Consider the following 13,662-nt stretch of genomic DNA (forward strand, 5'->3'; position numbering starts at 1 on the left):
AAAGTTGAATGGCTGAATTTGTTTTCTGCTTCAACTTTTGCTTCTTGAAGGGCATGTTTTCTCGAGTGAGGAAGTCTAACGTGTGGAGCTGAAGGCCATGGTAGAATTCAACTACTTTTATTCACCTCAGCCAAAGGATCTCAGAGAAGGGAGGTTGACCACATCTTATCTATTACTTAAGGGTAGATTTTCTAACCCGTATTCTCTGAAACGCTTTAAAACTTTGCGGATCGTAGGTTGGAAGGGCAACATATAGGAGTAACATTTCAGCCCAGGTTTGAGGTCATATATCTACGTGCTTTAATTCTGACTGCCATTTCCAGTCCAGGAGTCAATGTGGGCACTTCCCAATTCTGGCAAACCTGTTGTGAGGGAGACGGATGCAGATTGCAGCTCCACGAATTCATCTTCTAAATACAAGGCACCTCTTCTCAAACTTCATGTGTAACATAGGCAAACGAGGAAGTGCATAGCAGACTGCCACAGATGCACAAAATAGCTTAGGTCTTAAATTAAGCCAAAAGCTTAGTACTGTAGCTTAATATTTATGGTCTCTCTCAAAACGCACTTCCGGAAGGACAAAAGGGATAACAGTTTTTCAGCATAAGATAGGACTAGGGTGGAGAAACTCTCCCCCCTAAATCAGTGGCTCTCAAACATTTTAGGCTCAATGCACCCCTCAGAAATTGCCAGCTTTTGGCTTTCACCTTTTAAAAAAAAATTTCCAGTGCAGAAAAATACTAGAGTAATTTTTTGGTTGCAAAAAACTCAGAAAGTCCACAACACGGCAGAAACCCTATTTGAAAACTCTGGGTTTGTCTTGTTTGTCGTGTAGATGTTTGCACACCTAACAGCATTAAGCTTGTGCGGCACCTCACGGCACCCTTAAAGAAACTCACAGCACCCCAGTTGAGAATCGGTGCCCTAAATCAATGAGCACACAAGAGCTGAGAAATCACATAAAGTTGGGGCTTAAGGGGACACAAAACAGAAGGCAAAATCCTGGCTCCAGTGAAATCAGTGGAACAAGCCCCACTGACTGCAGCGGATCAAAGACTTCATCCAAAGCCTGAATTAGACTGTATCTGCAGTAAAGCATTTCTAGCCACGGGAGGGTGTGCAATAATGGTGGGCTGAAAATGGTAGTTCAGTGATAGGTCACTGTGTTTGCAAGTGGGTGGTGAAACCTGAAAATGGACTATACTTGTAGCCATTTCTTTTTTTTTTTTTTGTATAAATACAGCATGCATAACCTGCAGAAAAGAGCAGATGGAGGGGGTTGGGGGGAAAGGAAGCTTTCTGACAAGTTTAGCCTGAGCAATTTTAAACACCTCTGTGTAGTTTTTTTTTTCCTGAAGCCATTTCATGATAGCTCTGTAGGCATAAGCTAAATAAAACAAAGCCTATATAAGGGGAATGATGGGACATATTGTATTTTCTTGCTTTATCAATGGAGGCATCAGATTAATGGAATTTTCAAATGGAATTTCAGTTCTTTTGTTAAGCCTAGAAACAAAGGCATTTACTATGTGTACTACAGAGAAGTAAAAAGGAGCCAGCTGTATTTTATCTTGAAACCCTTTATCTACTTTCAAGCTGATACAGGAATCAAATGGCTTTGAGTAAGGGCAGAAAGCCCTGAAGAACTGGCTGGGCCAAGCTGCAGTGCGTTAAAATGACAAGATGCGGGAGAGTAGGCTATTTAGTCCAAAGACACAAAGTGATTGGAGTGGGAGGCACAGAAAAGCTAGTGTTTTGCATTAAAAATTCATTTAGACATGAGAAATGTGGAAATGGCTCTTGCAAAGTCAAAGGTTCAACTGTATATGCTAGGAAAAAAGGCACTTACCCCGGCACTTTCTTGTTCAATGGTTACCCACTTGTGCAATGGTTATATATATTTATTCTGATGGGTTTTAGAAATGCCTTATTCAAACAGGAGAGACTGTCTAAAACACCATTAAGAGGAAAAAGGGTTATGCTTTAAAAGCATAGCAGATTTTACCCTGTGCCATTCACACCCACGAGCAACGTGAAGAGACTGACACACAGGGAGAGCCCTTATGAAAATTTAACATGATTCTTTTTGCCAGGTTTGAGTACCAAATCTATGCGTGTGTTTGCATCTCCAGAAGTTGCCTGGTGAGATGCATTTTTTTAGGCACGGGAAATATTTTGTTTTTCATCATGCCCAGGCCTATACTGGCACGGCCTCCTCTAGGTGCTTTGCCCAATCCTTACTATCATTTCACAAAATAATATTTTCCCAACACAAATTCCAGTATTCTCTTTTATGCTGAGGGACGGGACACCTTTTCTCAGCAGTTAGGTATGCTGACATGCCCTTCTGCTGTATCTTATAGCCTTCCCTGGCTAGAATATAAATAGCAAGGTGAGAAGAAGCTCAGAGATGCTGCCTCCATAGTCTATTAAAAAACGTAGCACAGGAAGTCAGTGAATCTTCTGTTTGTTCTCAACTCCTTGATAAAGTGAATCTCACCCACTCCCTGAGAAGGGCCAGGACATTTTGAAGGAAGGGAAACTAATTTGCTTTCCATATTACCAAGAGGCATGTATCAGGGAAGCTACTCACGTTGTGCAGTTATTCATCTGTTGACTTCTCACAGAGCCTCAACTCAGCCCAAGGACTTCCGAGGCAGAAGGCGACGGGCAAGTTCCCAAGTTCCCGATGCGCTGACAAGTTCCCAGGACTTATGCAATGATGGCAACAAATGATCCAGGAATGGGGCAAGAGGGGGTGCAGCCCCCTCACTTTGGCTGCGCTGTGCATGTACGGTGAGCTCTGAGCCCACTGCCTGGTCAGCGTGGGCTGCGGCCAGAGCTCCATGGGAGCAGCGAGCTCTGAGCTCACCGATGAATATGGGTGATCAGGCTGGAGCCCTGCCTTTGTACTGCTCCAGAGCGCAGGGCCTGAATGCTGCTCCTTTTCATCCTCCCCTCCCCAAGCTGGACTCAGCAGCAGAGAGAAAGAGTGGATGAACGGTGACGGCTGTGGCAATGATGCTCACTGCCTGGGCTCCAGAGCTATGTGACAGGAAGGGCTCCAGCCAGGCCCCATGCTGAGAGCTAACATGCAGCACAGCCAAAGGTGGTAGTGGTGGTGGTAGGGGGGTGACCACACTGCTATGCTCCTCAATCCTTCCCTGGTGATCAAATGTGTCTGGATGCATATTGCTCAGGACAGTAGCTCATGCTCAGGAGAGAGAGGAAATCTTCAACAATTACCTTGGAAAAGAGGAACACCGGTTAGGACTGTCAGTGTTGTATTGAGATCCCTTGTTTGCCCAAATTCAGTTTTACCAGGGGCAGGCGACAATGAACAAACAGGGTCTGGACAGGCCCAGGAAAGTGAATGAGATAAGCAAACATGACAGGAGCAATTCTGCATGCCTTACCCAATGTTTTAGACCCAGAAATAGATTTCAAGTCCGAACTCATGTCCAGCCCTTCTGGGGTTACTGCTCAGGGCACGCCAAAAGGGCAGCTGCTAAAGTCTCCATCTCTAGTTAGGCCAGGTCACTCTCCTCTAAGGAGATAGTGGCTGGTCTCACACTCAACGGGACATTCTTGTTTTCAAGACTGCCTGGATCCTGGATCTTGTTCATATAATCACTGATGCAGTTGACATCTTCCTCACACTGCTGTGACATGAAGTCTTCCACACTATACACCCAGAACACCTTTCTAAGCCCCATTAAAGGCACACTTTCCAGCAAGACCCACAATAAGCAGTAAGAACAATGATGGATGAGTAAAAATCTACACTAAAATGCGACCTAGAGGCAAAAAGAATCAAAGCTCATACAAGAGGTGATATTAAACCAACTAGATATTTGCAAACAAATTATTTTATTTATTTGCAAGGTTTCAGGAGCACACACCCTTCATCAGGCATAGAAGAGAGCAGAGATCGTAAGAGTTGTCCTAGGTAAAAATGAAAATTCAAATTTCACAGGAGAGCTGAAGGTGTGGTAAAGTCTCTTATCTGGAATAAATCATTTTGTCCAGGTTAAGTACAGAGAAAGGCTGAAATGGTCTTTTTACCTCAAAGTTGTCTAGTGGCAAGCAGGATGTAGAAGTATATTTCCTTCAGGTTATGATGTTTCATATTTCACAGAAGAGTGAAAGCTGGAAAGCTCTTCTGGGCAAGAATCTCTTTTGTGGTGAGGTATGTGTGTGTCTCTGTGCTCTGTGAGATGCAAATTCACTCCAACAATGGCCGGAGCCTGGTGTTAGCATATCAGGTGGTAAAATGCTTTCTTCTGGTAAAGATAATTTGATATGAAACCAAAAAACTCGACTTGACACTGAAAATAAAAAGCTCTTCCCTGCTGTGGTGGCATAGTAGGTGGTGCTACTATGCAGAGCCATCCGCCTCACTGTGCCAGGCCCAAAACCACATTTTGGGAGTCTCCCTTGGGGAGCCTACAGCTGGTTGGCCCATTTCTTGGAGAACAACTGCAAGCCTAGGGTAACGTTGCCACCACCCAGGCACTGGTCTCTAATAGGGCTCTGTGCAGCCTGGAGCACACAGACACTGTGAACCTTGGGGGTGCTTTGCCCACCATAATATTTCTGTGTGCGTCTTTCAGCCTGAAGAATCCCAAGATATTATCAGGTAGAACAGAGGGAACATAAAAAAGACAAACTGTTGGTCAAGCTGGGAGCGAAAGGCTTCCTCTCTTTCTACCCACAGTAGTGCAGCAAGGCACACTATAACGCAATACCTTATCTATCAGAGGGGCAGGGAGGGGGCTAGAAAGAGAAAGTCAGAATACAGTTTGAGAAAACATAACCAATGTAAGCCTTTTACAGGTAATTGGACACAGTAAGCTTTTAAGATGCGACTGGTCTAAACATAATTCCTAACTTCTGGAGAGTTATCAGGGTTTTACTTACAGAAAAATCACAGAGGCATATTGCTTTTCGTGTTCCAAAATATGCCTGCTACCAGCAAGAGAGCACCCCCCCTAGGAATTTATCTGGTCAGCTCACCTGGTTGACCAGCCTGAACCAAAAAGAAATCAAGGACAGGATTGTGGGGGGGGGTGTCACCTCATCAGGCCCAAGTGAGGGGCAGAGAGAGAGAGAGGGATTTCTTCACACCTCCTACATCCTTTTTCAATGACTTCAGAAATCCACACCATCCTTTGCCTCCGGGCTGTCCAACTGGTAGTCCACAGGCTACATCTGCTGAACACTGGTCTGGGCACTGCTCTTCCCCACTGCTCTAACTGCTGTTGCTGCTGCTGGAATTTCCAGGCTCCCTTTCCCTCCTTTGGCTTCCATTTCCTGTCCCCATCCTGGAATGGGGCAAGGCTGAGGGAGCCCACAGCTGGGGGGATCAGAGGGACCTGACACGGGTGTGAGGTTGCTGGCATGGTACAGCAGGTTTTCATGCGGTGCAGTGCTACATTCATGGTACTGGCACAGTGCTGGGGTGGGGGCACCCAGGCACTCAGAAGTTGGACAGCCCTGCTATATAATTGTAATCTGGGCACCATCTTCAGTTATGACCTCACTCTAGTTTCTTATATCCAGGCTATCTACAAGAATCTGTTTTGCTGATTTCTTGTGCGTGACATCCATCCAGGCAGAACTGGTAACAATTTCTCTCTGACCTCAGCAAACAGCGCTGCCCTACTCACATCCATGTACAATGCTGCTGTAAGGAACACTTGACCTTGTCATGAAATCTTTCCAGCCCTCTTTTTCTATCACATCAAGCATGAGCTACTTGTCTTCATTTCCAAGACTTCATGGCCTATTACTGCCATACCTATTAAGGCTCATTCAGCATTCAGAGGTCAACTCTTGCCTCTGTTTATCTCAAGATGCCAGTCTTATATCATTTGGTCACTTGTTAGATGTTGCGACCTTCACGCTTTGTCCCATGCTGCCTTTCTCACCTGGGAGGTGTTCCCTGCATGGATCCACAAAGCTGCCTCATTAACCTCCTGAAAACTCTCCTCTTCTCAACACTTTGAAAAGCTGGACAATGGTTAGGCCATTGATGTACTAAGACCAAGGGAAAACTAAGATTATGTTTTCCCTTAACATTGAAAAAACAAAGGTGCTTCACCAGCCTGCTCCAGGCCAATCTGCTCTCCCAGCAAATAACCTTATTGATGGACAGGAGTTGAACAATGTTGAACACTTTGCATACTTAGGCAGCCATCTCTCAGAAAAGGCCAACATAAATGAAGAGATCCAGTATAGGGTCCAATGTGCTAGCTCTTCCTTTAGAAGACTCAATCATCGTGTGTTCAATGATCATGACATCTGGACTTGAACACTCCTGCTATATAAAGCTGTGGTAGTCCCAACTCTTCTCTATGGCTGTAAAGCTTGGGTGACCTGCAGGGACCCCCTGAAAAGGCTGAAATGACATCATCAGTGCTACCTCCAGAAGATCCTAGGCATCAAGTAGGAGGATCGTCACACAAATGCCAGCGGCCTCACCAATGCTAATGCCACTAGCATGGAAGCATTGATTATTCAACATCAGCTGCCCTGGATGGGGCATCGTGTGCACGTGCCTGATGTACATTTACTGAAACAACTGTGGTACTCCCAACTCAGCCAAGGCCAAAGGACATGTGGGGGCCAGAGGAAATGCTTTAAGAACACCCTCAAGGTGAAGATTAAGAAGTGTGCCACTGACATCACAAATTGGGGAAAACTAGCACGGGACAGGGCTACATGGTGATGGCTCGTGAGAAAAGGTACATCTTACTTTGAGGAAAAACATCTTTCCCTGGAGGCAGAAAAACAGAAGGAAAGAAAACAAGACCGAGAAATCTGTGGTCCGACCCTCCCTTTAACCACCACCTGTGGCATTTGCCACCGAGTCTGTGGTCTCAGCCTTCTTAGCCATCAACGGACTCATTTACAACCCTTTACCTGACCTGTGGGAGTGATCATCCTCAGCCGTGAGGGATCGCTGCTGCTACTGCCAAAGATCATAGCCAATATCAGCTCTCCGCTTCTTTGTACTCTTCCTCTGTCTATATCCATCTGTTGTCTTGTGCCATATATTTGGTTTGTTACTTCCTTGAGGCAACATGACAACTATTACAGGTTGTGTGTACTCTCTCTTATTTTCACTGTTGAATTAGCTTCTTGAAAAGGCAGAACTACAGCAACAGCCTCCTACTGTAGAAGGGAGATGAACAGAAGAGGTCCGTTGCTTTGCTGCAATTCATGTCCCTCTACCAAGAGTTCAAGTTTACAAATTGCAATGAAATGCAGTAAGAACTGGTACAAAGCACTACACTTTGGACAGAATCAAAGGTACAAGCACAAACTGAGGACCGATGGCAAAGATGCAGTACTGCAGAAAAGGACCTGGGAGTTAAGAGTGGACCACACAATGCATCTGGACCAACAGCATAGCATGGCTGTAAAGAAAAAGGCCTATTAATGAATCCCAGTATGCTGCGGGAGTATAGCACACAAGTCACAGGAAGCGATTCTTCCACTCTATTCAGGACTGTGGCCAGCTTTGGGCACTGTACTTGAAAACAGATGGAGAAATATAAAAGAGGCCGGAACAGAACAACAAGAATGATTAGAGGGCTAGAGAACATGATATATGATGAAACCTTGGAAGAACCGTGGATTACTTGGTATGAAAAAGAGAAGGTGGGGAGGGATATAATAAAGGTTTGTTATAAAGTGTACGGTGATTGATTATCCCTATCACATGTCCATGAGGGACAGGACAAGTCATCACAGGCTGAAATTGCAACGTGGGAGATTTAGGTAAGAGATTAGAAAGAAACTTCTAATTTGGAAAGTGGTGGAGCACTGGAACAGCTTCCCTAGAACAGCTCTGACACTGGAAGTTTTTAAATACAAGTCAGCCAAACACTTGGCTGGGCTGGTTCAAGCAGAGACGTTCCTGCCTTGAGTAGAGGTTTGGACTAGATCAGTGGTTCTCAAATGTTGTTTGGCTGTGCACTTCCTTACATGCAAAATATTGCTGCTCATACCCTGTACATTTGACACTTCTCTGCCAGCGAACGAGAAGGCGCTTCCCTAATGCCTAAATTAAATCTCCCTTATTGCAACTGCCGTTTCAAGGTTGCCAGCCCAATGAACTGTACAGTACATTGTGAGCCTTTTGGCTTTGGACTAATATCATGCATAGTTTGTATTATGCATAAGTAGTGCTTAAAAGTGTGTTTTTGGAGTACCTGTGCTAAAACTTGCAGTAGTCGGGGTTGGGGCCAGAGTCGGACCCGCATCGGTTCTCTGCTCTCCTCGCTCTGCCGCTTCCAACCCCTCGCCGTCACACGCACCTCACTTCCACATTGTGCTTGGGGTGCATGCCTGGCTACCAGTACATGCAAATGGCCTTCATTACCCATTTGCAAATGCAACAGATAGTGCTGCTTGTGTAATGGAAACGTAGTCCTTCTCTGTTTTCCCACAAAGCTCTCCTTCCTCGTGAATGTAAATGCTTGAACCCACCCTTGTGAAGGTTAACAACAGTGGCAAGGCTGCTCTGCTCATCCAGAACCAAACAGAGAGCCAGGTTTTTATTTATTTTATTTTACGTTAAAATTGCAAAGAGCTGCATCAGTACAAGAACACTCCCGTGGAGGAGGCGAGTGCTACGTAGATGGATAAACCCGCAGCAGAGGGAAGTTGGGTGAACTGCACAAAGTCACCATAAGTCACGGGTAGAGGCATAACTAGACCATGCGAGTCATATGCACAGGCGCTCACTTGCTCCCAGCACCCGAAAACGCTTCCTAACCAAGCCTTTTTCCACCTCTACCAAAACACTTGCTCATTTTCCCAGTTCTTTTGCTGTTCTTTTAAAACGTTGCAAAAAAATATGGCAAAATTTGTTTTAATAATAATCAACTCTGTGTTAATGGCATCCAGGAGGAAACCTACTTCGGATCCATCTGTTTGTAAGAAAATATGGTACTGAATATTTGCTGATGCCTGGGAGGAAGGAGCAGGCTGAGGGCAACGCGTGCAAGAAATGTAGGTCAGGCAATACACATTTGCTGTAAAGGACAAGAGCTCTGCAGTTTTTATTACCTTCTGCAAGTGCTACCAAATATCAGAGGCATCCTTCTTATCTGATTCAAATCCCACATGAGTAATCCATGATTAAATTTAGTGGGTGTGAAATTTCATTAGGTCGTTCAATTTTAAGCAGATTGGATAATGAAGTTCTGTCGTCCTTCAGAATTAAGAAAAAAATTAATACTGTAATTTTTATCTCACTTCCAGCCTTCTACCATCTGTGAGATTATTCTCATTCATGTAATACATCAGTGTCTTACAGCTTGGTCTTTGAGGCATTTATAAAGCACGTGACCTTATCAATCAAGGGAGGTTAACTGCTTGTAAATGTTGATAGATAGAGAATAGCATGGCTGAACCTTTTGACTGTTTTGTCAGAAAGCTAAAATCAAGTAGACTTAACTTGAAATCTGTTTAGCCCAAACAAAGATAAGAAATGCAGGCTGTTTTGATGTGAAGGAAGATAACAGTGTGACTTCATATTAGGAAATATCAGGAGAGGCGCATTGTTAAAAAAACGTAATTTTTCAGGAAAAAAAAAACTTTGGATTAATCTAAAGATAGCACACAAGATCACATTTCAGTTGGTATGGGAAGAATTTTAATAGGTAGCAGATGCCACATTAAGTCTTAATTTGCCACTCCAAAGACCCAGACAATTCAAAGGGAACCTGCCAGATTGCTTCATAGTGCAATGATTTTGCTGAAATGAAATATAAGCCGCCCGCCCTCCACTGCCCCCTCACCCCCACTTCACCTCCTGTGGTTAAAATTCATTTTTGGTGGGGGGAAATACCTAATGAAATCACACTTTATAAAAACGGGAGTGCTGGCATGATTTATAAGACCACTGGTGCAACAATAGGATGTTGGCTGGGTTTCTCGGGCTTGCATAAGTTGGCATTCAGATGCGTTACCGTACATTGCCTTGGAATGAATGATCTAGATTATTTAACACCGCTTGTTTTCCGCAGCAGGCAAGGTTATGCAGCTTACATTGCAAAACAAATGGAAAGCGTCCATGTGCAATGAAGGAAGAGTACAATAGAGAAGGAACTAAATGCAAGCCATGCTACATCCTGCTAAGTGTCCCCAGCCAACAGTTGTATCCATTACAGTACATAATGACTAATATTCAATTTTTTTTTTTTGCAAAAATCTAATTGGTCTAATTGCTAATTGGTCTAATAAAAGATATTACCTCTACCAAGACTTCTAATTCCTTTTGCCTCAAGACCCATATGGCTACAACCTGGATACCCAACTAGACAACCATGGAAAACACAGATGGAAGTGATTTCAGGAGGTCGTCTAGTCCAATCCTCTATTCAAGGTAGGATCATTCCCACCTGAACCAACCTAGACAAATGTTTGCCTAGCCTACGTTTCACAGCTTCCATTGATGGCTATCCCACAGCCTCCCTAGGAAACTGTTCCAGGACTGAACCACTCTCCAAACGAGAAGGCACTTCCTAACGCCTACATTAAATCTCCCTTGTTGCAACTGAAGCTCATGGTTTCTTGTTCTGGTGCCTGAGGACACAGGAAATAACTGATTGCCCTTCTCTTTGTAACAGTCCTTTTCCTGCTTGAAGACTGGTATCAAATCTGCCTTCTGCTTGACTTCAGACTAACTCAGTTATTTGCCATTGATCAAATCCTGCCATCATTCTTCTCTTCTCTAGCGAGCGCTCCAGGTGAGGTCTCGCCAGGGCCAAAGAAAACAGAAGAATCATTTTCTGTGAGTTGCATATACTGCTCCTGTTAACAGATCCCGGCACCTGACAAGCTTTGTTTGCAACCACAGGCCGCTGATTTTCAGTCAGCTTGCGATCCACTACAACTGGGGTTCCTGTCCACGATACTGCCGACCAGCCAGCTGTTCTCCATTTCGTATTTGTGCATTTGTTTCATTTCCCTCCCTTCCACCCTGTGTTGCACTTTGCACACATCTTTATTGAATGTCATCATACTTATTTTAGGCCATCTTTCCAATTTATCCAGGATTTCTTGGGGTGATCTCTTTTATTGGACCAACTATGTAGTGAGACAAGCTGTTGAATGCAAGACATTCTTCGTTAGGTCTCTGAGAGACGTTTTACTGTAGTAGTAGCTTCTCTAGGAAACTGGTCCGGGACTGAACCCCCATCCAAATGAGAAGGTACTTCCTAATGCCTTCTTCATGGTAAGGGTGGCCAAAATTTGGAATGGGCTCCCAAGGGAGGTGATGCTCTCCCCTACGTTGGGGGTCTTTAAGAGAAGGCTGGATAGGCATCTGGCTGGGGCCATCTGACCCCATCGCTCTTTCCTGCCTAGGCGGGGGGTCAGACCCGATGATCTGAATTCCTGCCCCTGGGGCAGGGGGCTGGATGTGATGATCTTCAAGGTCCCTTCCAGCCCTAATGTCTAAATGCTTATGAAATCTGTTGAGGTCCCTTCCGACCCTAGCATCTATGAATCTATAAATCTCCCTTATTGCAAATTTCTCTATCCGAAAGACCTGAGGAAGAACGTCTTACATTCAAAAGCTTGTCTAACTTTATCCTAACTACACAGTTGGTCCAATAAAAGAGATCACCCCAAGAAATCCTTGCCTCTCAATATCTGGACCACCATGGCTACATCAGTCTTATGTGACTAGCTTATGCTAAACCTGCCCTCAGAAGTGTCTGCTACCCCAACCAGCTTGCCGACTTCCACAAGTGTACCAAGCACATTCAATTTCTGTTCTCCAAGTCACCCATGGCAATGCTGGACAGGACATGATCCAGGAGAGACTCCCGGGGAAAGTTCACTTGATCCCTCCTCTCAGTGTCACACTGAGCAAAGTATTTTCAATTTGATGCTGCTCATTAAAGTGTAACAACAAACGATTCGTTGTGAAACAGGAATTGTCAATTCTGCCTTAATCATGCATTTACTTTTTAGCCCTGACAGAAGTTGCAAGATTCCTGTGATTCTCCTAATGGCTACCAGCTGTTCCTGTAAATGTGCTGAAGATGGCAAACACCAGCTTGCTTTCCATAGGCTTTTGCACCTAACTGCTGCTTACTTTTCACATGGGGAAAAAAACTGCAGTGATGTATGGGAAGAGAGGAGGAAGAGAAAGCACGAAGCCCCTTGGAAATCCCCTAGAGAGGAAGACAAGTGGAGTGTGTGGGCATACCACTTCCACGTGGCTGCCTAAGACCAAAAATTACTAACGTGTAACAATTTTAGCATTTATTAAACATGCAGCATGTTTATGCACCTCTACATAAGCATGCCTTGCTGGGAACTCATCGAGTGGAAGCCGAGACAATCAGGCAAAACGAATCAGGCCACATTACAACCTATATGATGACGAGATGTCAACCCAGAGCTTCACGGAGTGGCAATGCTACTGCTTCTCTCTTAATAGCCACTTTCTGGCCAAGCTCCATCTCACTGGTTTCCCTTAACCAAAACCTGGTTTTTACATTACAAACCCCTTCATTATTATAACTCTCCACAGACTCCCAGCTTTGTTCTGTCCAAGCTATGCACATTTTCCTATGGCACCTCATACTCCCAGCTAGCAACCTCTCCCTGAGTCCTTTCTTAGGTGGCACACCAAAAATATTTGCAGACAGCAAGTTTTCTATTTCAGATCTACAGCCCTTATGGCTACAAAGAAAGCCTTCCAAATGTGAGCCCACAGTTAACTGATGCAGTGCTATTTCCCTACAGGGGACAAGAGCAGAGATGGATGAGTTGTATTAAAAGACAGCATAGTAAGAAGATGACTTTAGTTTAAAGTTAGTGGTGGGGGGGGAAGAGAAGTGGCAGGAAATGCAGGGAATGCGGAAAACAGCCACAGTGAAGGGAAGAGAGATATGGTGAAAGGAAGGAAAGGAAAGAGGTAAATAATAAAGTAACATAAGCAGAAACACTCCAGGACTGACTACAGCAAAAAAGTAGCCAAGAAGGGAGGGAAAAGGTAGCAAAAGTAGGACATGAACTAAGTTACATGTTCCAAAACTCGATAATTAACTATCTATTATTAACTATTTGTATCAAATATACATAAAGTAAGGGGCACACAACTACTTTTTTCCTTTCAATTAGAGCAAGCACAGCTTTGCAGGAATAGGGCAAACAGGGATTTTTTTTTCTTTAATTGAGCATGATTCAGTCCTCATGCTAATAGGGCTGGGAATATTTTTGGAACTGTGGTCTGACCTAAACTACGGAGCATGTTTCCTTTTCCAAGGAGCGATGCCCACAACGTTGGATGTTTCGGAAGGGGAGCATCACGTTGCCATGTGCTTGTGTATCTGGTATGAGATGGTAAATTAGAATACAAGGGAAGATTTTACCATTCCTATAGAAGTTAATTCACCCTCTTTGTGCAGGTAGTCACCTTAAAGGAAAAGGCAAATTAATTGCCATGGGCTTCACAAGTGTTCTTCCTTGCGACCTCCAGACTTTATACTCTTCTATGCACCCCTTGAAGCCAGCCCCAGGCATAGCCTCTAATGAGTCGACTCAGAGCTCCTTGAATTTTGAGACTGGGCTTTTCGATCACAGTATTTCTGGTTTCTGTGGCCTCACCAGTGAGCTCAAATTAGCTCAACT

At 44.4% G+C, this 13,662-nt stretch overlaps 1 protein-coding gene across 2 annotated transcripts in view; it reads right to left on the minus strand.

Annotated features, from left to right (window-relative positions):
- FAM168A (family with sequence similarity 168 member A) overlaps nt 1-13,662 on the minus strand; it is a 257,430-nt gene that overhangs the window by 106,202 nt on the left and 137,566 nt on the right. The gene's annotated exons all lie outside the window — the stretch shown is intronic.

This window comes from Crocodylus porosus, unplaced genomic scaffold (assembly GCF_001723895.1).
Source record: "Crocodylus porosus isolate Cpor-Errol unplaced genomic scaffold, CroPor_comp1, whole genome shotgun sequence".
Classification (NCBI taxonomy): Eukaryota; Metazoa; Chordata; order Crocodylia; family Crocodylidae; genus Crocodylus; species Crocodylus porosus.